Source organism: Dromaius novaehollandiae, chromosome 8 (assembly GCF_036370855.1).
Source record: "Dromaius novaehollandiae isolate bDroNov1 chromosome 8, bDroNov1.hap1, whole genome shotgun sequence".
NCBI classification, from domain to species: domain Eukaryota; kingdom Metazoa; phylum Chordata; class Aves; order Casuariiformes; family Dromaiidae; genus Dromaius; species Dromaius novaehollandiae.
Window position 1 is genome coordinate 40,990,478 of NC_088105.1, and position 27,580 is coordinate 41,018,057.

Here is a 27,580-nt window from a genome sequence, read left to right on the forward strand (position 1 = left end):
TCCCTTTCGCCGAATTAAGCCTTTTTTAGGCCTTTTCGGGGGTATCTTTGCGCCGCGCGCCCCGCCGGCGGCCCCTGCTCTGACGGCGAGCAGCACACGGTGTCCCGCGCACCCGCACCATGGAGGCTGTGCTGGAGAAACGCGCGATTTCAGGAGACTGTCTAAAAAACTCCCGTCAAAAAAAAGAAAAAAACCCAAATCCACAGGCGTTTTCGAATAAATTCTGCCCTTACAGTGCCGCCTGGGCACACGTAGGTCTTTTGTAAGGGGTTAATGGGCCTGGCTGCGGCGACGTTACTGTGCGGTGGGCCGTTGGGGCGCTCGGTGGCCTCCTGAGGGGAGAGCACGGCCCGGCCGCCGGCCTCGGCCTTGGCGGTTTTGTGCTAGCGCAGGATCACCCCGGCCCGCCGCCCTCGCCGGGACGACACGGAGCGTTTCTGCCTTCAAAAACTGCGATCTGACGCTTTTCGCTGGCATTGAATCGCGTCCCAAGGGGTGACACCAAGATGGGGGCGCGCATGAGGGGAGGCCGCTTCGGTAACGCGGTTTGAGGGGTTCGTTGCTGTAGCCAGTAAAAGTTACCGCTTCGAAAGCTGTAAGAGTTATCCCAATATTGGGCACACAATCCCAATGCCTTCTTCCGTTGACATTGATATTCCTCTAATTAGCAGATAGGCACAATTAGAAGATGATGCCAGCTGAAGGTGGAAAGTGTCTGCAGTGTTAATTGGTCTCCGTAGTTCTGTTTATAGTCAGTGGAAGTTATATTTAAAGATTAAAACATACTTAATGGGCACATATCTGACACATCCATCTAAAACACTATTTCCTAGGTCCACGGCTTCTACCTTTAAATAGGCTGTCAGAACCTTTTAGTAGCTTTTAGTATAACTAAACTCATTCTTGACAAGTGACAATTTTTCTAATATTTGCCTTGTCTACTCAGAGCACTTAGATCACTTTAAACAATTACTTTAAAAATTGGTTTAATTACATTTGTTCAGGTCTCTAATGGGCACTGCTTTTCAATGAGGGACTCCACAAACCATCCATTTTTTACAAAACAAGTTCACAGTTTAGTTTCTTCTAGATAAGCTGAAAAAGACTTTGGTTGCGTTTATTGTTCCTCATCAGTTTTCCCTGCGTTATCACAGCCACTTTTTTTCCGGAGCAATGATGCCTGGGGGGGGGGGTCTTTGAGGACCCCCTGTTCTCAGGATATTGTTAAGTAATCACAGTAAATTACATCCTTAGAACTTGAAATATTTTCTTCAAGCAAGCCTTTCGCTTGATCAAATGTCGCCAAGTTACACGTAATTAAAAATATCTCTATATGCAGAGCAGAAGTTTTCAGGGACAGCCTTAGACCCATTTCAGCCCCCTGTCACATTACACATCGAGGCTGCATCGCACTCCACATATATTTTAGGAGCAAAATACAAACATTTCTCACTGGGAGCCTTTAGGTGCTGCTTGCCAAATGGCATGGGCAGCTTCCTTGGTTAGAAGGAACCACCGGTTTACACAAACAGGTTTCTCGGTCCCCTGCCTGCTGCTGGTACTTGGGATTTTTCACTCAAAGGGAGGTCACAGCATCTCTGCTGTGCTGGTTTCGCAAGGATCGTGCATCTTCCAATTCCACTATGCTATACTGAGTTTCATATATAAAGAGCTCTGCAGTCTAGTTTCATCTAGTTATCTAATAAAATTCCACTATAGGCAAAGCTAGCTAACATATATTCAGTATTCCAAAAATTTCCAAGTGCAGATATGGCCTGATTCGTTCAGGATCACACCTTGACTTAAACACACATAAAACAGATTCGAAGTATTTTCATATCAGCTCAGAAGTAAACTGATTATCATGTGTATATGGTCACTGAAAGCTATACTTATTGAGCTCTGCGTATAAGAAACCCCAGGTCGAGGACGCAGGATAACCTGCGGCCGCTCCGGACCGCTGCGTGCTGTGGCCGCGCGCAGTGTGCCTGCCTGTTTGGCATTTGCAGTACGGATGCCATACAATTAGCCACACAGGTCAAAAGTCCAAATGACAGTATTGTCTGTGGGACGTAAGATTTCAGAATTCACAGTTTCCAGGCACTTTGGGCCATAAGATAATACTTCAACTCAAAGCATTAAGAAAGGTTCTTAAAATGCCAAAAGAAAAAAAAGGAGCTTTTACACAGAGGGAGAGGCCTAGTGCCACACCTGCACACAGCCGTCCTGTTCTCAGTCACACAAAAGAACAGCGCTGTCCGGATGGAAAAGTTGCCTAGGTTTAAGTGTTATTTGAAAAGCAAACTCATAAATCAGCATGCTCAAGTTGGTAAGGTTCGCCTCGCCTAACAGGCACAGTGAGCAGCGCTGCAGAGGGCACAGCCTGCGTGTTCACCTGGCAGCTCTCCTCCCTGCAGCCCTTCCCCGTTCCTCAGCGGGACATAATTTACCGCCGTGCATCCCCCCCGGGGGAGCAGGGCACCGGGAAAGCCCGCGGTCCACGGTCTGACCGTACCTGGCTCTTGTTCTGGCTGTGCGAGGGACTCAGAGCGCAAACACCTACGAAACGCAGGCAATACGGCTTTTGGCAGCTTGCCGAGCAAGGAAGCTCCGGTCTACGGGAAACAAGACTGTGCGCAGGCGAGGGCCGGCTGCATCCGTGGCAGAACAGGCAGGCTCTCTCTGGGGAAAAAGAGAAGAAAATATTAAACTCCAACAAAAGACTGCATGAGCGCAGAACCAAAAAGCTTGGTGTCTGTGAGACGCGTAGCTCCAGGGGGGTTCCCAAAAGGTTCAACACTATCTTGTAGAGTCACCCCTTACGTGGGAGCTTTTTCCTTCGGAAGGGGCATCAGCCAAGTCTCTCCCCTGTACCCAGCTGTCTCATTTCACAAGGTTTACGAGAAGATGAGGATTTTTAGACCCTTGCTGCTCTGTTAAATCTACCTGATACTGGCCAACACGTTCACAATGTGTTGGAGGGAGAGATGGCTGCATCTGAAAGCTTTGCACGTGTCTTGCTGCCTTAGGAAACTCAAGAGAAATGCATCTTCTGGCAGGAATGCGTTTGTAGATAGAGGACAGGTAGGAAGAGCTAGAGGAGAAAGCACTCGGTGAAGACAACATTTTTCAGTTTGGTTTGGGCTGACAAGCAAAGTTGACTTCTGCTGTCCAGCACCGCTGGAAAAAGGGAGCATCCCGACCGCAGCACCAGTGCACCGATAAAGCCGTCTCTTGTACATCTCCCGCCGTCGGGAGCGTGGGGGTGCTGGCGTGGCTGCTCCGCTGCTGCGTGGGGGAATCGCACCTCTTCTCATCCTGCCCCAGACTAAACAAGGAGTAAGTTCACGCGACGGCCAGCTCGGAGGAAGGCAGGTGGCACGGGCTGGGGCTTTGCTGCGTGCCAAGTGTCGGCCCTGCGGCAAAACTTTCTGCTGGAGAAACATTCAGTTCAGTGATACTGAACTGCAATCAGTCCTGAAAATTTGAACTGCAAACAATCATTGTCGGGGTATCAAATAGCCAAGGATTTTTAACTTTGCACCTCTGCTTCTAATCAAGGACACAACTATTATTTTAAGACTTCCACATCTCTGAGATAGCACACGCTGCTCTCAGGACAAGTCCTCCCGTTAACGCTGTTTGCTTATGCAATCATTAGACACTAACAGACGACCAGGGAGTAACTCAAATGTGCACAGAAGACTTCCAAGAGCTAGCGTTAAGGATCTCATAGACTAATGCAGTTCCGAGTTTTTGCATGGCAGAGACTTATTTTATCAATTAGCATTTAACGCTGGAGTAAAACCAACATTTCCACCCCCCAGAGAAATGGGTTGCTGGTGCTATTTATGGCTGCAGTGTGCAACAACGCTGCTTGGCTGAGGCTGGCCTATAGATAAGCTACCTAAGGAGCCGCTCCTGCCCTCCTTACCAAAAGAGGAGCTGAGCTTTGTGACAGGCTACACTGTTAGGCTATTTTCAAGCTCTGCCAACAGCTGTCGGCTGTCTGCTTATTAAGCAGGAATAGGAAATGCAGAAAGTTCAAGGCGGGGGGAGAAGAATTCATGTGGGTCCTTGTTCCATCCCCAAGATCTAATTTTTCCAATGTTTTAACTTAAGAACCTTTATAAAACTGATCTGTTGATTTTCTCCAGATGCACGTATTACTTTGCTGTCACAATATACTACAAGAGGAGGTTGCTCAGGTTCTCGTTGAAGGACTCTGAGATGGATGTTTTCCCAGGTTTATACCAAATACTGTGGGTTCTTGTACAGAAAACATTAAATTTGCTCCCGAATAAGGTGGAATATGGCCATGATTTCGCTAAGAACAACTTCACGTTATATATCACATTGTATAGCACAAAGCAACTTCAGCAATTTTTTGTTCAGTTTGTTCTGGCAAGTGTTTTCATTGGATTTTCAATTTGCTGCATGAAGGTAACAACCATTCTAAACAAGATGCTCTACAGCCAAAATATGGCTTCAATAGAGACAGCTGACAGAATAAAGTGTGACAGTGTGACCTATTCCTTGCACTTTTTTCAAGCAGAGAGTATCAGTGAACACACCACGCTGGGGAGTCTGAAATAACAGACAAATAGTGGAAGAATAACAAGCAACCTACCAAAAACTATAACTTTTGCAATAGCTTTTTTTTTCCCTAAATACATACCTTTACAGAGAGGTAGCTGGTGCTTACCAAACCTTGATCATTGCACTGCATAAAGCAGGTAGCAAGAATATAGAGCGCTTGTTACTGAGCTCTTTGTGCACTGCCTTTAATTTTTGCATTTAGTGCGTTCATAGTACGTGGATTCCTTATGGGAATAAGTCCCAGAATTAAACAGCACCAGGGAGAAGGCTAACAGGAACCACCAGGACAAGTCGGGCAGAGCACAGGAACACATACGCAAGCTGCACCATGCGGCTTTGCCCTCCTAGATATTCTGCTCATTTCAGCACAGCACTAGATTTTTTTCACAGCAGAAAAAAATGCAGTTTTATGATGAGGGTTGTAAACATATGAATAACAAGAGTATTTCTAAGTCTGCGTACTGAAAAGTAACAAAGCCCAGGACTGCTCTGTGCATTCAAATGTGCAACTGACAAGTGAAATAAATCATGCAGAGCCAAAACTTTGCTTGGAGGTTAAGCGAGAATAATCGAGTCTCGCCTGTCCTCCCCTGAATCCCAAACAAGCTGCAGAGCAAGGGTTCCTCCTGAGTGGCAGACAAGGTTAAAGGTATTTTTGGTCCAGAAAAGCACCACTGCTACTTTAAAAAGCAGAAGGTCAGGTAGACCAAACACTACTTTTAGCACTTCTGTGGGGCCTGTTTCTATCTCCGGGGCAGAAGGGAGCCTCTCCGCATGAACCTGGGAGCAGGTTCATAAGGCCTCTTTCTCCCTGTGCGTGTGTGCACGAGCAGCACAGATTAAACCCCACACCTCTGTTAGTGCGATGTGCACGCAGGCACTGAGGTAGACTTTTTTAATAGGGGCTGGAGCTGTCCGTGCGGAGCAAAACCCCGGCTCAGGGCGCACGCTGCAGCATGCAGCCGTGCTAAAGCGAGCAAGGTCCCCGGGTCACCTACCCATGTACCCGCCACAGATTAAAATAACGCAGACAGTTAACACTGCTGCCTGCGACACGTGCCTTGCTTTGCTCAGCTCGCAGCAGGGACCGACCCCGTCCTGCTCCCGGGGAGAGGGACATTCCCGCACTCGCCGAGGAGCCCTCGCCGGAGCGCCACGGAGCGCCATTGGCCTGGCCACGGCTGAGGCAGCTCCATGGCCGTGGGCCTCCGCCAGCAGCCACAGCAGCTTTTCTCACCGTTACCACTGGGGAAATTTGCAGGAAAACCTAAGGTGCCTTAGCAAAACGGCCAATGGATGCGTGCAGCAGCACCGAGAAGTCTGGGACATGCCGAAGGGAAACCCGCTGGGCCACCGGTTCCCATCGGGGCAGAAAGCTGCTCCTTCCCGCTGGCTGGGCTTACCTCGCGCTTGCCCAGGCACCTTCTGCTCTCTGCCAGCTGCCCCGGGAGCAGGCCGGGTCCCCCGTCGGGCTGGGAAAAAAGCAAACACACCTTTCTTTATTCCCGTGTTGCTTTTCCTCAGACTGGATCAGCTCCCGGGCCGGGCTTGCGGAGCAGCCTGCGGCCGGCAGCGCCAGCGCAGGAAGGGGATGGGGTGAGAAGAGGAATACGTTAAACCACGATTGCAGCCAAACGCAGGACCTCAGTCTGCAGCGACATGTTCCTGCGCTCTTAGGAGCAGTATTTCCTCCCGCCCCTGCTCTGTCCCCACTGCTGCCCACAGGGATTTTTGCCCCTCGCCCATGGGCCTGCTGTGCTGTGCTGTGCCAGCTCTCGGACCTGGGGAAGGACCTGCCTTTAAATGCAAAGGACCAAAGGAAAAGCGTGTGTTGTAAACCGGACCATTTCCCAGACCCAGCTCAGCTCTCGCCTGCAGCTGTGGTGAAGGAGCTTCAAGCAGGACTAAGCAGGCAGGGCAGGAGCCTCCTGAGCCGGGTGGCTGCAGACGCTGTCCCGTAACCAAGCGTCCCGGTGCTTCGGGGTTGAGGCGCCCGCGGGGCTATGTAACCGCGGAGAGGCAATTTGGGGACGTCAGCAGCAGCCGAGACTCCCGGGCCACATCAGAAGGCACACAGGAGCCTAGATACTGGGACAAATCTGGCCTTCGCCCTCGGTTTCCCGGGGCAGGACGAGGCTGCAGCACGTGCTCGGTGCCCTAGCGTTGCGCTGCTTGCACAGCCCCCAAAACCTGCAGACACCCGCGTTGATGTTAGTGCGGAGGCTGGCCGGGGACGCGTCGGCTGGCCTGGGCCACAGCCATCAGGACAAGCTCCCACTTGGTCACGCTGCGCTGAGCTGTGCACAGCGGCATGCCCAGCCGAAGCCCGTCCTAGCTCCGGCTAAGCTTGGCTGCGGAGGGGCAGTCCCTGCCCTCATGGGCACCAAGACCTGCCCATCACCCCTGCCACAGGCCTGGGGTATGGTGTGGCGGTCACACAGCGAGCTCGTGCGAGCAGTGGCCACCCCACTGCTTGCCCGGCACCACATTGGCCCTGTGTCCGGACCGAGTTCAGCCAGCAGGACGGTGAGGAGCCAGACAGTCACCCCTGGCCCACGCTGCAGGGGAGCTGCTGGAGCCCCCAGGTAGCCCAAACCGGGCGTTTTTGCCCAAACCGGGCGTTTTTGCTTACCCCACCTCGAGGGGGTGCACAGACAGGCACGGTGGTGCCAGGGGAAACCTGTACTGGCACCAGAGACTCTAGCCGAAGGGCAGACCGCACCCCTTGCATGGCAGCACTCTATTTTTAAATCTTGTTTTTTCTAGTTCCCATCTCAGAAAGGGCCTGGCAGGCTCCAGTCTGTCACAAAATTCAGGAAGATTTGGGTTCAGGGGTTCGGTACCGGGCTCGCCACCATCCCTCAGCCAATTACCCAAGGCCTGAGCTGCTGAGCGGGAGGGACGGAGCCGCGCAGTTACGGGTAAGCGTGAGAATAACCGCTCTGGGGTACACTGGAGAGCTGAAGCTGTCCTGGTTGCTGCAGCTACGGCCACCGTGGGAAGCCAGCAAGCCCCGAGACCACCTCTGGATGCTGCACCGCCCCAGCTGCCGACCTCGCTGCCTCTCAGCGCTCATCCATGGCCCCAGAATCCACCGTGCATGCGAGGGGGCTGGTCCGGGCCCGTGGCTGCTGGTTGCACGGGACACACTGGGTTTGAAACCTCCTTTTCCTAGGGAGGCTTTTGCCTGCGGAGGATTTTTATGCACTGGAGGGACACCAGACACACTTGCTGTTGATTTACTGCTCTGTCTCCTAAGGACTTGGCTCCTCTTCCCAGCCATTTCTTCCCTCCCCGCATCCTCAGCGCCTTTTCTCCCTCCCTCTTCACGGCCATGCACATCTAGGGAGAGGCCAGATTTCAGCTGTCACAAGTGGAAAGGACCCAGTTGTTTTGTGGGGTACAAAACAGGACAGGGAACAAATATGCAAGATGCTCCAAGTCCCAGAGGGATCCCAGGAAAGGCCACAGCCTCCTGATGTTCCCATGAGCAAAAGTATTTCTAGGCTAACAAAAAAATGCAACAATCAAAAGAGGGAGGTTTACCATATTTGGGTAGTACAAAAATCATTACCTTGCTGCATCTCTAGCGACATCTCAGCTAGCACATTCCCGGCTGCATTGCTTGCTGCAGACTCCGACCCCCAAGACATCATCTGCTTAATGGGTTAAAGACGACTCGCAACGCAAAACCCAGTTCTCACGTGCATCCGTCCTGCAGCTCTTCCTGCCGCTTTCTGTCATTTCTGGTAAAGATCAGGCAGACTGAAGGCCGGACCCGTGGCCTGGCCTCACACCGCAGCCCGCGACAGTAACTCCAGCGCTCCCGTCCCGTCCCGAGGCTGGCGGTGGGCAACGCACGGCCGAGCCGCAGGGCTGCAAAGTGGTGCGGGGAAAGGACGGCTGTACCCTGCGGGGAGAGATGGGTTGGGGAAGGGCGGCAGCCGGATGCCGCTGGCCCAGCTCTGTTCAGCTCCTGTGGTGGCAGTTTCTCTCGGTACCTGAAGACAACAGGCCCTTGGGTTTGCTTTCCGGATGTGTGAGTACTCACCTCCGCGTGCAGGTGCCTCTCAGACGCGGCCACGTGCTCCGGGTCTCCTCCTCGCCCGTGGTCTCCAAGCACCTCGGCTGCACTCCTCGCCGGCCACCTTGTCCCTCAACCCTGCAGAGTGCATTTAAAATACAGATGATTTGGACCAGAACTGTGCTAGACTTAACGCCCGAGCCAAATCCCCCTTTGGGGCGGCCCAGCCGAGGCGGGAGCCGTGCGCGGGCACCACAGAGGTGCTCGCAGGGGGAGAGCCGTGGGCCGGGCGTATTCAAGGCAGGGCCCAAATCCCCCTCCTCTGCCCCGCCATCCACGGTAGCAGGCTTACTGAGCGCAGAAATACCGGAAAAGCAAGATCCAGCGCACTAAAAGCGCGGTGCAGACCTGCCTCCGCTGCAGACGGGCAGGACGACTGCTCACAGGGGCGACGGCAGGAACCGCATCGGTTCCCCCCGGCCGGCCTGCGCGAGGGTCTTGCACCCAGACGCGGCCCGGGGCTGTCCCACACTCGGGTCCTGCGGCCGCTCCGGAGGTTTTTCCACGGCTTCTGCTGCTCAGCCCTGTCCCTGCTCCCCACGGGGCTTGCGGCACGGCACAGCACAGCCCGAGCGCACCGGCGCCTGCTCCTGCTGCACGGGCCAACGGATGGGTCGGGACGCAACAGCTTTGCTTCCCGGCTGCTTGGCCACTGCTGCCACGTAATTTTGGTTTGAAGGACAACAACGATAAGTGCATAGGGCAGAAACGTGCAGCGGACATAAGCTGCTTTCCATGTCTCATTGATGTCAACGCAAGACTTGTTTAAAAAGCCACACCAGTAAATCATCTCCCGGGGATGCAAACCCCTTTTGGATGGAAGCACAGGGCTCCGGGCGGAGGGAGAAGGAAGCCGAGAGGGGCCAGGGAGGCCCACGCGGCCGCGCGCCCCGTATCCCAGCGGCTCGGCACGCGGAGGGGAGGCGGCGGCCCTCGGAGCGGACGGCGTCTTCCCCCGGGACGGGGGCCGCCCCGGGCTCTGCTGCAGGCTGCAGGGATGCCAGGCTTGCAGACGAGTCCCCTGCCCATCTCTTCCCCCGGCGCAGCCACGTGGGTCGGGCCCGCGGCGTGCCCACCGCCGGGCCGGGTGGAAAGGTGCAGGCACGTTAGACGAATGAAAGAAGCTTCACCCAAAACCCCGGACCTGCAGCGAGACCTCCGACACCCTCCACATGCACCGTTTTTAATCTGCTGTGCCAAACCTCCTCCGTTTTCCTCTCTCACCCCTACATCGCCCATTGACCGCCCCAATGCTAGTGTGCTTCGAGGTCACAGCTGCTGTTGGTTCGGATAAAAAGACAAATGAGCAGAGAGCCATCGTGGCTTCTGGCTCAGATAAGATACTGCGAGAGAGGCCGTCCCGGGGACCCCCCGGCGCCCGGCTCGCAGCGGGAGCAAGCGGTGGCACAGGGTTTCCAGACCTGCCGGCGCCGATAAAGGCAGGCGCGCTGCCCGCGCAACACCCACCGCTCCTGAGCCCCACGAAGTATAAAATATCTCGTATCAACCACTTCTCCAGCCAAAAAAACAATGAGAAATTATTCATTTAATCTAAGTATTAGTACAGCTCCCAACCCCGCCACACAGGAGCGAGTTGCACAGCGCAAGCAATAACACCAGTGCTAGAAATTGCTTTAGTTGCGTGCACTCATGTAACAAGGATAATTATTACATGAGTAATTTCAGATCAATCAGAGAAAATTGTCTTCTGCTTAGAGACAGCTCATGAACAGAAAAAGAGGCAATATTCATCAAATTAATTAGCTGCTAAAGAGTGCTGACAGCTCCTGTAATACATGAGAATAAAACCAGCATGGCTTGCTGCTACCGCACTAGACTCACCTTTATAAGCATCACTATTTTTCTTAATGGCTGGAGAACAGGTTTCATTTGAAAGACTACTTCAGAAAGAGAGGAATCTAGCACCATGTCCTCGTAGCAGCGACATTTGATTTCTTTGGGAACATATATTCTAAAAAAAAAGATCATTTATTAGAAAATTATGCATATTTTAAACCATTCTACAGAACCGAATTTTAAAAATTACCTTTGTTACAAGTTCATGTTAACGAATGAACCCCCCGATCCCTTCACCTGTCCCAGAGAAGGGCAGTTTTCTATTTAATTCCGCACCTCCTGGGACAGCTTTGTACAGAGGCCGGTGACACTCCTCTTGAGCCCTGCTGATTTCCTGGCATTTTACTGAACAGAAAATTTCCACCCCCTCTACTTCCATTAGAGGCGAAGGTGGCTAAGGTGATTGCTGGCTAAGGCGGATCCTTCAGGCCCTGTTTTAGCCACTAATAACCTTGCTCAAATTTAATTCAGTTGTTTCTAGGGAAGAGCTTGGCAAGGGAAAAAATTGTTTTTTGCACTGTGCCAGTGTTGCTGGGGTGGGAGCAGTACTACGTTAGAAAAAAGAGGTGTGAAATTTAGTCTGCAGACCATGAAAGGATGAAGGCTGTATCTTCTACTCTCCTCATGCAAATCTATCCACATTTAACCAAATTATTAGCCTCTGAAAGTTAATATATAGGCTTACAGAGGCCTTACAAATAACGTTTATGAGCAGCTTCCTAGGACCTGGCCGGGGAGCCGGTGCACGCAGCGTGCCGCCCCACGTCCGCAGGGGCTCGGCGACGGCGACGCAGCCCGCACAGCTGCTTTGGTGCCAGCACAAACTGTTGGCTCGGGAAGTGCGGCAGGCTTTTCCCAGCTGGCACAAATGCAGCCTCGCCTGCAAAGCAGGACGCCTGCGGCCGGCCCGGCACGCAGACCCTCTGCCCCTGCCAACTGCGCCAGGGCACCTCTGCGAGCGTGCGAAGGCGGCGTGGATATCCAACGCTTCACAGCTGGTGGGAACCTCAGCAGAAAATTGTGTAGCAGACTTGTGTGCGCGCGTAACTCACTGGAGGCTTAGGGGACCCTGTTGTATCAAACAAGAGCGAGATTCAGAACGATTTACCAAGGCTATAAAGCTGTGGTGGGGGTGGACTCCTCTGTCCCCGCAGCAATGCTGCCTGGCTGGATACCGGGGAAGCTCACCCCGCACCTCCGCTGGGGTTTTCACAGGATCCCCCCTGCACTTGGAGAAGATGCAGAAGCTCCGGAGCTGAGCCTAATGGTGGCCTTTCGAGGACTTTGTTAGCCCTTCTCAGGGCGGAGATGGGGCTGAAACTGTCCTGCTCCTTCCCTTCCTGCGGAAGATGTGAAAGGGTGACCATGGATCCCTAAGGAAGGAGGACCATGGATCCCTAAGGCAGGATGACCACGGATCCCTAAGGAAACACGTTCAACCAGTCTGGATGGGTGTCAACACCCACTCCACCGGCAGTGGGCCGGGCCGCGCTCTTCCTTTGATCTGAGCGATCTGGAGGAATGTCGTCCACAAAATGGCATGACACTAACAAGGATGACGTTACAATCAGCCCCAAGCGACCTTGCGCCTCTACGCTGAGTCCGTCAGGATTAAAAAGATCCCAGCAGGACCTTACTCTTACATGAAAGCAGTATTTCTGATGCTGCAATAAACAGTTCATAGGCACTGAGGAGAACTTGCTAGTGAAAAACAAAGAAATCCTAAGTCTTCCCATATTCTAGTTAATTTAAATTTAAATTCTGAAATGCTAGAAATATTAAACCTCCATTAAAGAGTGCTAATTTGCCATCAGTTTGCAGTAAAGACTCTGCCACTCTGGTTGCAAGTGCTCTGCAGCTGGGCAGTGGAGGCTGGAGTCTGCATCCGGGAAATCATTTTCGAAAGGAGTGTCCAGATTCTCCAAACACCGGTAGTTACTCACGAATTTGGAAAAATCTCACGGAATGTGTACACATTCTGGAAGAAATATTCTCAGAGGTACTGCTAATAGTAGCTGGTCTCTTTGCTTTGTAATTCTGCTTCTAAACAGGTTAAAGCAAAACAAGAAGCACGTTATATTCAGTGTGGTGCCCTCCAAAGTCGTACGCAGTTGTGGCTTGAAAATTCTCTTTTTGTTCTGCCTGATATAGGGCTACAACAAGAGTGTCTTAATGTACAACCGAGGATCCTACATGATTAACAACAACAACCACTACCTCCGACTGCCAGTGTTTTCCATTTTGATTAGAGGGTCGCGGCCCAGCTCCCAAGCCAGCAAGGAGGCCCTCGGGCCGAAACGTAGCCCTGGAGGCTGCCGGCAGCCCTGGGGACAGCAGTTGTGCCTCGGCTGTGCCCTGCCTCACCTTCACGCCCGGCTCCTGGGCCAGGAGGGGGAGTTTTGGGGGAGAAGTTAGGAGCAGAGAAGCCGTAAGCAGCTGGAAATCCAAAATCGGACTAAGCACTGCCTTTCTCCTCCATTTCTGCTGTATTGGATTGCTCAGCTGCCCCCAGGAACCCAGCTGTGATCACAGATGCCAGTTCTCCCAAAGGAAGCGCAGATCAACAGGATGAACGAGGCGAGAACTGGTTTATAGACCTGATGCTGCAAAAACTAGATGCATGTTGAACTGAGCGCAGAGAAACTCTCACACTAGATTACCCAGCTGCCTGAATTTAAGCATAGTTATGTAGCTCGCAGATTCAGGACTTGTATTTGTATAAATCAGTAACCAAGCGAGACATCAGAAGTAATCAGGACACGTATCACAGGCTAGATTTTTCTGTCACTACATGTTACACCTTGGGTATTTTTTTCCTTATTGCAATATTACTTTTTTAAAATTAAACACTTCTCTGATGTGCAGGCCCAAGAAATATCTTATTCTGACCTCCATAAAACAACAAGCCTATCAAACAGGATCTGATGCTAAGCAATTGGAGCCCTCATCCAATCCACTGCCTTCAACATTGCTATCCCAGGCTGGATATTCCCTGCTCCTTTAATTTTTTTTCTTTTAATTGCAGGTCAAGTACCCATAGATAAGCAGATGATGCACAGCTTAATTTGCTGAGGCTCTGTTTCCAGTCTTGCCAAATTGTTTGGCAGATGCTCAGCAGCTGGAGGCCGGCCAGTTCGCCAAACTTAACATCCTAACAATGCTGAATTACAACTGGTTGGACCTGATCGTCTCACACATGATGTTGAGCCTCTGTTTGCTTTGACTTTATCTGTGTAATTGCCTTGTCTCTTGTTAGGAGCGTGAGGGCTATTCTTAACGCACAGTTTTCATTAGAAAGCAGGTCGGAGTTCTTTCCAAACCAGCACTGCGATGGGTAACGCTCTCCTATGCGCTGTGCACATCCGTAGATATTTCTGCACCAGCAGAGTCGTCACCGCGAGCTGCACCTCCTCCAGGGCCCAGGGCACCCTTCCTCCCTCTCCAGCACCCCTTCCTGCCCTGCCGTCGCCTCCAGAGCTGCGGGAGGCACGGCTCACGCGGGCTGCCCCACGGCAGAGGGCTGGCATAGGCACCGACGGCGGAAATCACCGGGACAGCCTGCGCAGCCCACACAAACCCTCAGAAACACCGTAACTTAGCCGAGGTGGCTGGGGAGATGGGCATGGCCGAGCGACCACGGGCCCCACCGACGGAGGAACCAGCCAGTAAGGCAATGCTGCAGTCGGACAAAATCATGTCGATTCTGTTAGCACTGCTGTGCAGTAAACAAGCAAACAAGCGACCGCAGACACAGTCTGCACCTGGCGCGTAGTTTAGGCGTTCTGAGGTTTTACTGGTTTAGGGGTTTTCCATCTCTTTTGAGGCCTGATTTTCCAAGAAACGTTACCACTCACCTTCCTGTTGTTGACTCCTTCACTAGGCACATCTGACACTCAACAGCAGTGCCCAGGGTAACCGGCTGCCTGAAAATCCTGGCAGAGCTCCTTCCCCACCACGGTTGTCTAGTCCATGGCCAACGACCGCCGGGATGCGTAACGCACATCTGGTGGGCTGCCTGCAGAGACAGGTGGGAAACGGCTTCAGGTGCCTGAAAGTGGTACATGTGCACGTAATGAGCTGGATCGGAGAAAGAGAAGGAAACCTGCTGGACAGCATTTATCAAGAAAAATTAAAGCCAACCTAATAACAAGCAGCTTCCAACAACCAAAGGCCAGAGACATCACCCTTCTCCGTACAGAGAAGCTTTATTTTCCATAGAAGTGCTCTGTTTAAAAAACACGGTGGATTACGCCAGGGTTGGACAAACAGCCGCAAGATGGTGCTGCAGATGCAGGTAAAGCAGCTCGCTCCGCGGCCGCCCAGTCCTGACCTCCAGATCCCACTGGGACCAGTCACCTCCCCGCACTCACCTGGCTTGCTGCAGGGCCCCGCTCACTTGAAGCTGCAGGTCAGAGGCGAGGGCAGCTCTGGCTCCGGGGTGGGCCGCCCCCGTTGCTGTCTTCCAGCTGACGAACAGCGTGGGGTCCGGCTCTGGAGGAAGGGTCTGCGTCCAACCTGAACTGGAGCATTTTTGCAAGAGTTAGTAATCCTGATAGTGCTCCCTTAGCGCCCACCTGACTGCCTAGAGGGAAGGGACTTCCCTGTTCCTGGCTGAGCTTGCCAGAAGGCTGGATGAGGACCACCTGGACAACATGGGTGAGGAAACATGGAGAAACCCCTAGAACAGACCTCACTGCCACTTTGACAGTCATTGTACAGAGCCCTGTTTTCAAAACAAAGGACTATGCACAGGACAGGCCATTGTATCCTTCATACTTCAGCAGTCACTGTTTCAAAACACATTGTCTAATAACATATTTCTGGTAAGCTAAAAAAGTATGGGGGAGGAACTGCAATGGCTATTTAAAAAAAATACCCACCAAGGAACAAAAGCAGTGAAAAAGTGACCTTCCTGTATGACAAGAGGTAAATAATGCCCCAAGCTGACCTTTAAAGAAATGGACTTACGGAGACAATGGAAGATGCAGTTTCCATAACTGTTCCTAACTGAACACGTCCTGACACAACGGAGCCCTTTCCATCGACTACTTCCTGCAAATACAAAAATCTTTCCGGGCCCTTGGTTGGTCGGGTTGCTACGTTTTGTGGCAGGCCCTTTGGCCTTTTTCATTTCAAGGGGGTTCATTCTTTCTGGGGAAACAAAAAAAATCACTCCTCCATTTTTCCCTTTTCCAATCCTAACTTTCATTCTGTTCCAGGTTCCTGCACGCACCGCCCTGGGGAGCCTCGCAGAGCCGACGGGGGCACGGCTCAGCCGGCGGTGGAAGGTGCATTTAGCCACATAGCTTACAAATAAATAAGAAGCATTTATGTGGCAGCTGCCTGAGTGAGACAGAAGTTGTTCTGGGGGAAATCAGTTATGTTTGGACATGCTCTGTGTTCCTCCTCCTGCATTGCAGTGCTCCTCACAAGGCAATAAAATCAGGTTTATGGTCTGTCTGCACTAAAGTCCGAAATAGCTAGTGACCATCACGCAGCGCACAAGTGCTGTATAAATGGCAGAGAGCTGCAGAAACACTTTTATTTCCCAGGTCATTATGTACCGATTTGTTCTGACCACAGCAACAAGAGGAAAGTGGACTTGCTCTACGAATCAAAGGTCATCTGAAACTTCATGTCACCAAAACGTGAAACCAGCCAAAGGTAAAGGGTCAGGCTCAGCTCTCCGGGAGCAGCCAGCTCTGAAGATGGGGCCTGAAGTCACCCGCTGCCTGTTGCTGGGGGATCCATGGAAGAGAAAAGGTGTGCCTGAGTGACAGCCGAGCGCCGTACTTCTCAAAGGAAAAAAGTATTTTGGAATTTGCTCTGATTTTTGTGGCTGACTTTTGATGTCACTCTTAGATCCCTGGCTTTTATCCCCCCATGCCCATGCTGGGGCAGCTGAGAGCACAACTCTAAGGATGTGTTTTTAATCAGATACGCTGCCTGCTCCCTCCCATGCTATCTGTTCACGATACTTTTGAAATAAAAGGTGACAGCTCCCTTGAAAGCAGGAATAGCGCAGGGGCCCACTAGTGATTTTGTCACCAGCAGCAGCTGGCAGGTGTCGCAGGGGCTGGGCCTGGGGGCACCGGTGGGAGCCCCGCAGGGACCAGGGCAGCAGCTACCTGCGGGCACTGTGGCCGCTGGAGGGGATCCTGGGGCCAGGCCGGGCCGGGGAGGCCCTGCAGGGCGGTGGCAGAGATGGGGGATACACCCCTCTGTCTCCAGAGAGCCTTGCGAGCCCTCAGTGCAGAGGGGGACGTGTCCCAGGCACAGCTAAGCGGCAGGAGCTGGTCACCAGTGCCCCGCTGCCCAGCACCCCGCGAGGGGCCGGCAGCAGAGAGAAGCCAGTGGGCAAGGCAAAGGCAAAGCAGGCTTTTGGGATGCAAAATCCCTCCTCGTAGCCAGGCCAATTCCCGTATTGCGATGCACTGGGCCAATGCCCTCAACTCCTTTGGCTCTACTTTCTTCTTTGCATATGAGCAAGACTATATAGGCTTTGATTCAGCAAGGTGTTCTAGCATGTACCTCCCTCTAACCATGGCAGCAGTCCTGCAGGACTGCTCATAAACTAAAGGAGAGATGTTCTGTTCAGCAGTTTGCTGAATCAGGGGTCTAGGGAATTACTGTGAAGTGCTCTTAAGCAGTGTCAAAAAAGGCAAGCAAGAAAGAGGATAAAGCAGGACACTTCAGGCCACGAACTCTTGGATTGGTATCCATCAAAACAGGTCCTCTGAACTCAGTACAGTTAACACGATCACAGCAGTTTTGGGTCTGGACAGCTGTTTTTCCCAAAGCATGAAGGAAGTGAGTATAAAGAAGAGTTTGCAGAGGCTTTGCCATAGTTGCAGGAGATGGTGATTCAACCACCCATGTCCGCTACCTCTGCCAGTTCCAGTGAAGGAGCTAGTACTAGATAACTATGATGTAGACACTATGTAAATCAGCTCTTTGGCAAGCACATGCAGCATTAATCATCCAAACAGCTTTCTGGAGAGCACAGCATTACCGTTTGAAGGGCTTTCTGGTCCTGCAGGGCTCCAAGCACTGCTGCAGCCTACTGAGCGCCTCTGTCCCCAGGGCCGGGCAGCCTGCAAAACCGATCCTGCTCTGACGGACTCCAGAGACCACCTTACCGAGAGAAGTGAGTCAGGTCCCGCCGTGGATAACGTCCTCGGGACTTAATCCAAGAGCTTGTCTGTTAAAATTAACAGGGAGCCAGAATAAGACACTGCTTTTTTCTCAGTCAGATCACATTTTTATAGGACAGGTCAAAACTGACCGTGGAAACTTTGCCAGTGTCTTTGAAAACAAGATGCCTCTGTTTCTGATCATTATACACATTTTTAAATCTGCTTTCAAATAAATGTCACTGCTTCATTTAAATATACTGCAATATTCGTTACTGCAATGAACACTAAACAGTGCTTCATTGCAAAGTCTCTTCCCTTTTCATTTTTACACACTCTCCCTATTCAATGCTTTACATATATATTAGACAAAATTTAAGATGAAATTAACTTAAACTTACATTCTGTCTCAAAATAACTTACCTGCTGTTCAAGAAGGTAATCGTAAAGATTACTATAACTAAAAGGGATGAATAAAAAAGTGTTCTGTTTTCATGGGACTAACCATGCATTCCTGTACTGCCCACAGCACCGGGTTCACCGTTTCCACACCATGGTCAGCCTTCCCTGTTTTTCATGCTGGGACTTTACTGCAGACAGAGGGGAAAGAAAAGCATTTAGCAAATTGGAAAACATTGTTATAGGACCACAGAAACAGAAGGGAGCTTTTGATTGCCAGGGTGGTTCCCAGAACCATTTCTTTTGAAGTCAATTTCCTTGTGGAGAAAGCATGCTGAACAGGAGTTTGTTTACTCATACAAATATCACTCGTGTTATTTTACATTTCCATGTGGCTATTAAATAGCACAAAGTTTGTTCTTCCTTTTTATTGAAGGCTTATCTGGGACTGGCTATCGGCGGGGGCCGAGCACGGGGCTCCTGCTCTGCCCCTGGCAGGACACGCACCAGCCTCACATGGGGTTGGCACGTGGCACCACGGGATCGGGGCTGCCAAGGCTTCGACCCCAGGGGAAACGGGAACGGGCCTCCCTCACCTAGGTAGTACTTATTCGTCTCCGTGGCAGCCCAAAGAGCACGCCAAGAGCGCAGCCCAAACCTGCCGTCTCTGCGCAAGGCAAGGCTTCTGCAAAGACGTCGCTGCAACTGCTTGTCGTGATGGAGGGGGAACCAGCCAGCAGCAGTACCTGCAGCCACAAGGCTGGCTGCTCACTGCCTGCCTGCTCCCGGGGCACCCCAACACAGAGACCACTGCCAATCTGCAGTAATTTTTATATCAGTATTTGTATTTACCTCCTGCAAAAGGTGAAAAAACAAGACTTTCTTAGCCAAACCCATTGAGGACAAAAACAACCATGCTCTTTCCCTGCATGTCAAAGGACAAGCAGCACTTTTCCCACTTGGTGCCCAGGGAGCAGGGCTCGGGCACCTCTCCCACCCTGGTCTCCCACCCCCGCAGGACCAACCGCTTGGCCAGCAGCAAAGGAGACCTGACCAATGCTTGGTAAGAGCGATTCACGCACACTCACCCTTGCTGGATACTGAGCTGCCCATAACGAAGTACCCTTGATCTCACAGCCTCTTCCTGAGCAGACGTCAGGGACTGGCTCCTCTGCGCTTTGAACACAATTGGTTGTCCTTCTCTCTTTGACATCTTATCCTTGAAGACTTTCATGTTACCACCCTCCCCAGCTCTTCCTTTACTGCTGATGCTTCTTCCGTGTCTCAAAGACTGACGTTTGCTGTTAATCCCCACAGCTGAATCTTGTGTTACACGCTGACTTCCTGGCTTCCTCCACAGCCTCCAGCACATCGCTCGCTCCCTCTGGTCTCCCAAGGTGTCTCACATCTCACTGTGTTCCAGACTGTAAAATATACCCCGTTCTTTATTCGGGGCTGTGGGAAAGTGGAGTTAAGGAATCTGCAAGGGCAGACAAACACGGGACAGGAAAAATCCCTTCCTCTTCCTCCTCAGACAGAAACATGCACGCAGCCTGGATGATACCATCAGTATTCCCAAATGCACTAATCACCGAGTCTGCTGCAGAAAACAAAATGGGGAAAAACTGAAGCAGGGGTACATTTAGGGCTATGCTGATTCCCACATACTTCAGTGGAACTCTTCAGGCCAAAACCCATTCCCCCATGTAACTATGCAGATCGCAATCTTGTCTTTTAGACTGGAAACTGGTGACCTACTGCCTATCTGACTCCTGGATAGCTCTAAGCACTATAGTCTATCACAGCAGTGATGCATAAATGGCTACTAGTTGACAGCATCTACTTATACGATTTTCTATTTTTGAACTAACCTCTACCAAACCTTAGACTTAAACTTCTGCAGAAGTGAGGTCTCATCGCATAAACCTCTGTTCTGCAGCGAGTGATTCAGTAGAAAAACGCTGGAAGGGGGGGTGAATGGGAAGAGAATGCAAATTCCCAGGTACCTGAAGCCACCTGAGCTGACTAAGCAGGGGTGGCACAGAGGCACCTTCCTTGTGCTCTTTGCTCTCCTTGTGCTCTCTCCCGTGTGAGCTTGGCCCTAGGTTATAGCTGCACAATGCGAGCAGCACACAGAGATACGCTTCTCTGGCCATCAGTCTTCCCCTGCCTGTTTTTAAGCTGGGGTGGCCGTTCCTGCAGCTCTCCCTGTGCTCCTCTCTGCCTAATGGGAGGGAGGTGCTGGCAGAGCAAAGATTGCTGCAAGAAGCAAAAATAACAGTCTCCTGGCAGGTTTCAGCTTTCGCTAAGCAGCACCGGTTTCTGCTGCCTTGAATTAACAAGTACTAAAACCTGCTAGAACCTTAACTCCTTGTTCCCTAATGGGAACAAAGGCTGCGGAGCCTGTACAGGTACGGCCTATTTCTGCTGAAAACCAAAAGAAAACAAAAGGAAAAAAAACAGGTATTTAGTAAGATGGGATGTCTGTGAAACACTCCCAGGGCTCCTGTTTATATTATCTATTTGCTGCATTTTTGTGGAACATCGCTGCTGTCTAGATATCACTGAGACTGCAGCGATAAAAATACAGGCACGGGCAAGTACAACCCCCGGCTCAACGAGAACAGAACCCCATTCTGCCGAGCTTTTTTCATAAAACCAGTCTGATCCCCTTGTACCAATCAGGTCTTGCGGGGAAGGCACCGTTCCCCATTAAGCCCAGTTCCAGCTCGATGCACGCTGCTTGCTGCTCTCCCAAAGGCAGAGGCACACGGCCAGGCTTTTACAAGCTTTCTTGGCAGCCCCGGAGCAGGCACTCTTTCTGCGTGGCTCCGAGCAGGCCAGACAAAACACCATTCCCTGGCCTGCTCCCTATTCCCGACATGTACTTCAGCAACAGTTGGTTTTCTCCCAGAGTGGGGCGGATCCGATAATCCAGCCGAATGTGCCGGATGTGGGCTGCAGCCCAGAAAGCAGGACCCTGGAGAGGCTTTTCAGACACATGTTGTGGGGAGCTGTGAATCAGAATCTTGTGGCCGCAGATGAAAACATTCCCTGATAGGAAGTGGATTCTTTCCTAATTTCGCGTAAACCTGTTTCCGTAACCCCCTCGGCAGAGCAGCGCGGTGCCAGAACTGAAACTGCCCCGGACTGGCAGGAGGCAGGTGAGTCCTGTCTCCCGCTTCAGCAGCATGTTGGTACTGCTGAAGAGAGCAGAAGTGGGCTGACCGGAGGGGCACCATCGCAGGGAGGGCTGGGGTTCCCTCCTGACCCGGTGTGATAGAAAATCCACTTACAAACAGACCAAGCTCCACTGGATTCCAGCTCCTCCAGCCTTTGGGAAAGTTAATCTCCAGATCACAAGTCTGCAGCCTGCCTTGAGGTGCAGATGGCAAGAGACCCATGTCATCCCTCATCTAGGGGCTGTGCACCACAACATTTCTCATTTGGGTTTCCCTAATGTGTGTTAGCTGCAGACAGTCACAAAGAAGACAAAGACTGTTCATGCACACAACTTTTCCCATTGCTCTCCTGTTTTCCACCTCTGCAGATAAAAGCCTGAAGGTCTAATGGTTTGTTTTCTGTGTACAGAAGCACAACAGAGTCCAGTGCTGCATTAAATAAAAAGACCAACTTGCCTAGCATAGTATAAAATCATCAGCATCTCTTTCTTCCCGAGCCCTTCTCACTCGCTCTCCTGGCACCAGGATTTAGGATTTCACAAACAGGACCTCCCTTAGCAACTCTCCACTGGCAGTTGGTTAGGGCAAGGAAATCTGCCCCCAGGGGCCTAGGGCTAAGAAAGTGCCAATAATTAACTGGCAGTTTCAGCTTTACTTCTCGCCACCTACATCTGCACAAACAAAACCACAGCAGCCATGGAAAGGGTACCAGGAAGTGCGGATTTTGTTTGGGTTAGAAAGTTCACTCACCCGCACCTGCCAGGAAACGAGACTCACCTACTGCCAAGAAAGTCCTGTTCTTGCTCTGTGACTTTGTTAAACATCACTTCTGAAATTGCTGTGCAGTTTGAGAAATGATACTTTTCTGCGAGTGGAAGCACTTTTCACAAACCTTGCTGCTAAACAGCTTTGGCTGGCAGTTCATCATACTGGCAGCAATCACTGCAGGACCAGTATGTGCAGACAGAAGCTTGGATACAGCAGCTTTTCCAAACTGCGCTCACGTGGAGGTCCTCTTTCATCTGTGCTTCAGTATTTCCAGCCGGCGAGGAAAGTCCCACAGCAGTCTGACAATGGAACCGACACGTTTCCTCTCCTGAATGTTTCTTCTGCATCTACAGTGAGTAAAGCTAATAAGCAAGACGTGTTAGCAATTGTAAGTCACCGGGTGTCAAAAGCACCGTGCAGTAAACAAGGTTTTCTTGCAGACTGCCGTGACCCAGACTTTTAGGAAAGCAGCTGGCAAGATGCCCAGGCCCCTGCTCATCCACATGGCTCTGAAGCTAAACAAACCAACGGCCGCGTTTTCCCAGCTGCGTTATGTGCTCACAGGATGCCCGGCCAAAGCAAAAACCCCAAACACCAGCCACCCACAGCTCAGCACAGGCAGCAGAGGAACTTCAGCTGAACTCTGTTTTTTAATTTCAGGAGCAATCAAGAAACTCCTCCAAAGGAAAATATAGGAGACCAATTTTCCAAATCTTAGGGCAAGACCCCCTTCCAGATTGAGGTAACTCCTCACTGGGAAGAGGACCTGCAGGCAGTGAGTGCACAGGTTTGCGGTGGGAGTCTGTGGGGGTCTGAGCTCCCGGTCGGCTCACGGTAGCCCCTGCAGAAGCCACACTTGCACACCTAGAGGCTACAGCCTGCTAGCAGGCTCCATCCTCTCTCCCTGCGGAGCAGTGGGGGCCAGAAGAGAGCTCTTCCTCCCAAGCAGAAAGTACCGCAGGGTTATTCACGCACTGAGGGACCAGGGGAGCACCATGTCTTCCCCACAGGACGCAGACAAATGTTAAAGCCGGTAAGCACAAGCTCACCAGTGAAGGACCACATGCTGATGTGCAAGGAGCTAACGGGGCTCAGCGAAGGAGAGGAATAGGCTAGAGCAGCATTTGGAGCGCAGTGCAGGGAGCCAGGAACTGCTGGGCTCTGAGTCACGGCTGCGCTATCGACTTCCTGAAGCTCCAGGCAAACAATGTCCCCACCACGTCTCAGTTCCCCCCCAGGAGATCACACTGCCTTCCCACCAAAGGGTGGTTAGCTAATGCTGGGGCGTAAGCTCTCTCTGTCGCTTCTCCACTCCCGCCTGCAGGGACAGCGCTGGCTGCTGGGAGCGGGTCTCGGCTCGGGGAGTTTGGCCCCAGCTTTGCCCAGCGTTTTGCATGGCTGATTCGCCTTGGTCCTGAGCAGGAGCTGGGCTGGGAACGCTTGGAGGAAACCCCCTGGTGCTCACCGCTCCAAATTTCCCCCAAGAGGCCCGCTCTAAAGGAAAGCCCAGTGCAACCTTGCCTGAGGAATTAACCCAGAAGTCCCCTCACGTATTTTTTAGATAAGAAAGCACCAAGATGCTGGGGGTGAGGCAGCAGAAGAGTCAGCACGGCAGCAGGCTGAGAGCTCTGGAGCCTGCGGGGATGCTTGTGTGCGGCTCAAAGCACGGCAGCCTTCACGTACCTAGACGTGCTGAGGAGCTCAGCAGGGGTTAAGCGCCACATGAGCACACTTCTGCGGCTTCCAGCGGCTGAATCTGGTTCTCTCTGCCAGGCAGATACGTGCCAGGGGCCCAGCTCCCAGGCGTGGACGCTGAGGCTGAATCTAGCTTGCCATGTTCTCACAGGGTCCTTTGCTCTTTGGGCTGTTACGTAAAGAAACATACTGCTCCTCGTTACCTGTGCCTAAGCTGGGAGAAGTAAGGGAAAGAGTAAGGCTCGTCTCCTCTGCAGAGTCCATTCCGGAGCTGCGCTGCCGTCCGACCAGCTCACAAGATGTGGAAATGCGGCACTGAAGGTGTGCAGGGAAACAGGGAAAAAGCAAACAGAGCTGATGGAGCTGCACGGACACGTTCGCCTCTCAGTAAGCAAATTCAGTGCCTGAGAAAGGTCCTGGGCAGAGATCCCTAGAGGGAAGCACACCAATATACAAAGTGTGTGCTGGCAGAGGGTGGTTCGCATCCAAGTGTCAGGTTCGTCAGAAAATAAGCGCCTGCAACTGCTACCACATAGTGGATTTGCTTCTTCAGCTCAAAAAGCACCCCGACAGGCTGCTGGGAGTTCCTGCACTGGGCTGATGCCTGTGTGGGCCTGCCAACAACATGACATGCAGTTCCTCTAACATAGGCTTTAGCTATGAGCCTGCCTGAGAGCAAATGTGGCGTTAGAGCACCTGTGGCTGCAGTAAAAGGTACCTTGCAAAACACAGATCCAGTATAAACCCCCAATGCAAAGTCTATATTTATCCAGCATTTGGGGGATAGCTCTCATCTGGTTGACCTGAGGCTGGTCTTGCCTGTCATGCACCCGTGCCACCCTCTCCTTGGGCTTTATCCATCCCTGCTTGCTCCTTCCCATTCTGTGCTTAAAAACCTTCACACATGTTTGGGGAGACCAGGGGGTCTCATACTTCATTTTTACTAGCGTACCTGCCAAGCTCATACCTTGCATTGCATCAGATTTCCGCATCAAACCTTGCCTCAGCTTTCTACAACTGAAGCAACAGCATGGCATTATCATCACCTGCCTGAGCCAGCCCAGCTGGAGACCACAGGGACAGTCTTGGGTGTCCCCTGGCCTTGTTCATCGTGATCTCGTGGGATGCAGGCAAAGGTCCTGGTCAGGGTAGGATCTGAGGGGAAAGGGACTTCCATATAACAGCCCCTTGCTGGCGACGTACAAAGGGATGTGGTTTACTGTGTCCCTCCCTTGGAAATGCTTCAAAGGGTCTTGGAGGAGTGCCTGGCTCTGAAGTGGACCTACAAGGACTATGGAGACTTTGACCGCAGCCTGAGTCAGGATGCAGACGAGTATCCTGTGGGGGGGGAGATGGAGGTTCCTGTGGGGCACGTGTGAGCCCTCCCTGTGGGAAGAGGAGGAAGAGGGGGAATAAGAGGAGGAGGAAGAGGAGGCAGCTCCCAGACGTGAGCTCTCTCTCAGAGTGAAGTGCTCCTGCAGAGCCCCACAGTTCTGCACGCAAGCAGGTGGGCATCACCCCAGGTGAGGAGCCCTGCCCTCTGTTGCCTTCTGCAATTTTTGATTTCTGGCTTTGCTATTCCTGTGATTTTGTCATCTTTTGGGCGTGCGGCCAGGGTGCGGGCCCTCTGCCAGCAGGTTAGCTGGGGCTGCTAGCTCTGCCGCACCCAGCACTCACACCAGCGCAAGAACCCTTCCTTCCTGACCCTGCGTGGCTTTGCTTTTGCTTGTGGCCACATTACATGCAGTCCCCTAGCTCTGCCCTTGCTCTGCTCTCCCGGCTCTGGCCAGAGATGTGCTGCTCATCACCAGGGAAGGGACGTGCACTCGCTCTACCACCTCGGCATATCGCACCAGAATTACCTAGCACGGCTCTGGGAAAACCAGTTCTCACAGACATGCGGACCTGGAGCTAGCCACGGCTACTTCTGATGTGAACGGTGCAGCAGGAAAGCAAAGCTAACCACGCACTGAAATCTTCCTAATGCCAAGGGTTATTTGGTTTAACTTTGCCTTGGTACCAGCAAGCAGCATCCCCAAGAGAGCAGTTTCGTCTCTGGCCCAGTCCGTTGTTGCCCTTGTGCAGGAGCTCAGCAAGTCCACGGGACCCTTGTGCAGCAGCAGCATTAGGACGTACCTTGCCTTGGCTGGAGAAGCACTTGCTGGCCTGGGGTGACGCAGAGCAGCACCACCTTTCCTTGTGTCAGGGTGGCCTGTGAAGCATCAGAAGTATTAGTAGCAAGGCCGAGGGCCTCACCCTCCCGTTGCACCTTGAACCTATCCCAATCTCCATATCGCTTGCCAACAAGCTGCCTTTGCCTCCCCCGGCCCCATCTCAGCTCCTGCCCTGCTCCTGTCTCCCCAGCGGCAGGTGAGGGCGGTCGTGTCTCCGAGCAGGAGCGCCCTATCCTAGAAGTGTGAGCCTGGACCCCACTGTGGCAGGACAGGAGAGGAGCTGGTCACGTAGGCTTGAAATTGCAGGGAAAGGGAGTTATCCGGCTGGAGAGAGAACAGTGACAACCCTTACGTTCTTGTTCGTGCAGTCTCAGCTCCTGCAGGTGAAGGCAGGCAGACAGCCAAGGCCATCCCCAGGCGCTGCGGACTGAAGAGCGGAGGCCAGCAGAAAGCACGGGAGCGGGGCCGTGGGCTGCTGTGGCATTGAGGACTCAGTGACGAGGCGTTATCAGGGAACGCACTGAGGAGGCATCGCGAGCGTGCCTGCACCAAGGCCGGGCAGGAGAAGCTAGCGCAGATGGCGAGGGAGCTATCTGCGGGCAGCCTACACACCTCGCTATCTCCTGCTGCCTGCTTAGCTCCCGGTACCTCCTCAGGGTACTCTGGGTGCCCACGTCGCTCCCTCCGAACCCGGTGTCCTCCTACCCCTAGGAGAGCGAAAGACAAAAAAAAAAAGTAACAAAAAGCATTAAGGGCTGCAGGGATGAAGCTGAGGAAAGGGAAACGCTGACAGTGCCTCCTGCTCCTGCTCCAGCTGCAGCAAGCGATGCAGCGGGAACCCGTTGGGGCCCAGCACAAAACAGTCCCTCGAGCTGGTGCTCCTGCACCCAAGGTTGCGGCAGGCACTGTTATCAATGCCCAGCGCTGACCCGGGGTGCTGGTTTAGCAACAGGGGAACTGGTGCCGCTGGGAAAACAAAACAGCTGTGGGACCAACAGGCCACCCAGGGGAATGTGCAAGCTGGCGTTTGCTTTCCAGAGGCAATCACCACTGTTGCTTTCTTACGGCTTTAAAGGGGAATTAAAATGATAACCTAGAACCCAAAGCTCCTCTAAAGGAGTTCTGCTATTTTTGCCCCTCAGCGAGGCTGCTCAGTGGTACAGGCAGCACATTTCTGCCACGTGGACCAAAGGACTAAACCCAGGACCTTCACATAACGACGACACGATGAAGCGGGGGGCTCAGGGAAGCAGGCTAAAGACTCTACCCTCCCGGCAGCGTGTGGCAGATTGACACAGCAGCAAAGCAAGACAAGCAACAGAGGGACGGGACAAAGCCTTGGCCAAGGAGCACATCTCCAAGGTGGAAAGGGGGCTGAAAGAAGGCAGGTAGGGCAGAGGGGCAACCTTCAAACAGAGGATGTTCTGCCTTTAATAAAGGCCTACAGTGCCACGGTCAGTTTAGAGTTTCCACAAACTGTCGCTAACCAAAGAACTAGAAGTGACCTTCCCCATGGGATGTGACCTCAAACTGTGGGTGCGGTCGTGGCAGACAGCAGTCTGGGCAGAAGTGTGTTTTTGTGGATATTTTGTGGATGTGGGTGAGTAATAAGGAATCACTTCCCTGTGCTGTGAGCAAATCGTCGTGATTTTCTCATACTTGCCTGGCATTTGGGATTATTTACCTGGC

The 27,580-nt window shown here is 52.4% G+C and overlaps 1 long non-coding RNA gene across 10 annotated transcripts in view; it reads right to left on the reverse strand.

Moving 5' to 3' along the window:
* Window positions 1-969: 969 nt before the first annotated feature.
* The window catches only part of LOC112982240 (uncharacterized), a 36,637-nt gene continuing 10,026 nt past the window's right edge, over window positions 970-27,580 (reverse strand). For 3 of the 10 annotated variants that reach the window (XR_010390290.1, XR_010390285.1, XR_003258932.2), the window contains 13 exons: window positions 26,244-26,598; window positions 25,854-25,929; window positions 23,706-24,147; window positions 22,234-22,384; window positions 19,161-19,527; window positions 18,179-18,263; window positions 14,911-17,741; window positions 14,395-14,555; window positions 10,526-10,655; window positions 8,651-8,761; window positions 8,174-8,509; window positions 6,003-6,071; window positions 970-2,682 (listed from right to left, as the gene is read on the reverse strand). This is a non-coding gene — a long non-coding RNA (uncharacterized LOC112982240). The remainder of the gene's footprint in view (window positions 2,683-6,002; window positions 6,072-8,173; window positions 8,510-8,650; window positions 8,762-10,525; window positions 10,656-14,394; window positions 14,556-14,910; window positions 17,742-18,178; window positions 18,264-19,160; window positions 19,528-22,233; window positions 22,385-23,705; window positions 24,148-25,853; window positions 25,930-26,243; window positions 26,599-27,580) is intronic. The other 7 variants (XR_010390288.1, XR_010390293.1, XR_010390289.1 and 4 more) reach the window with 7 other exon arrangements.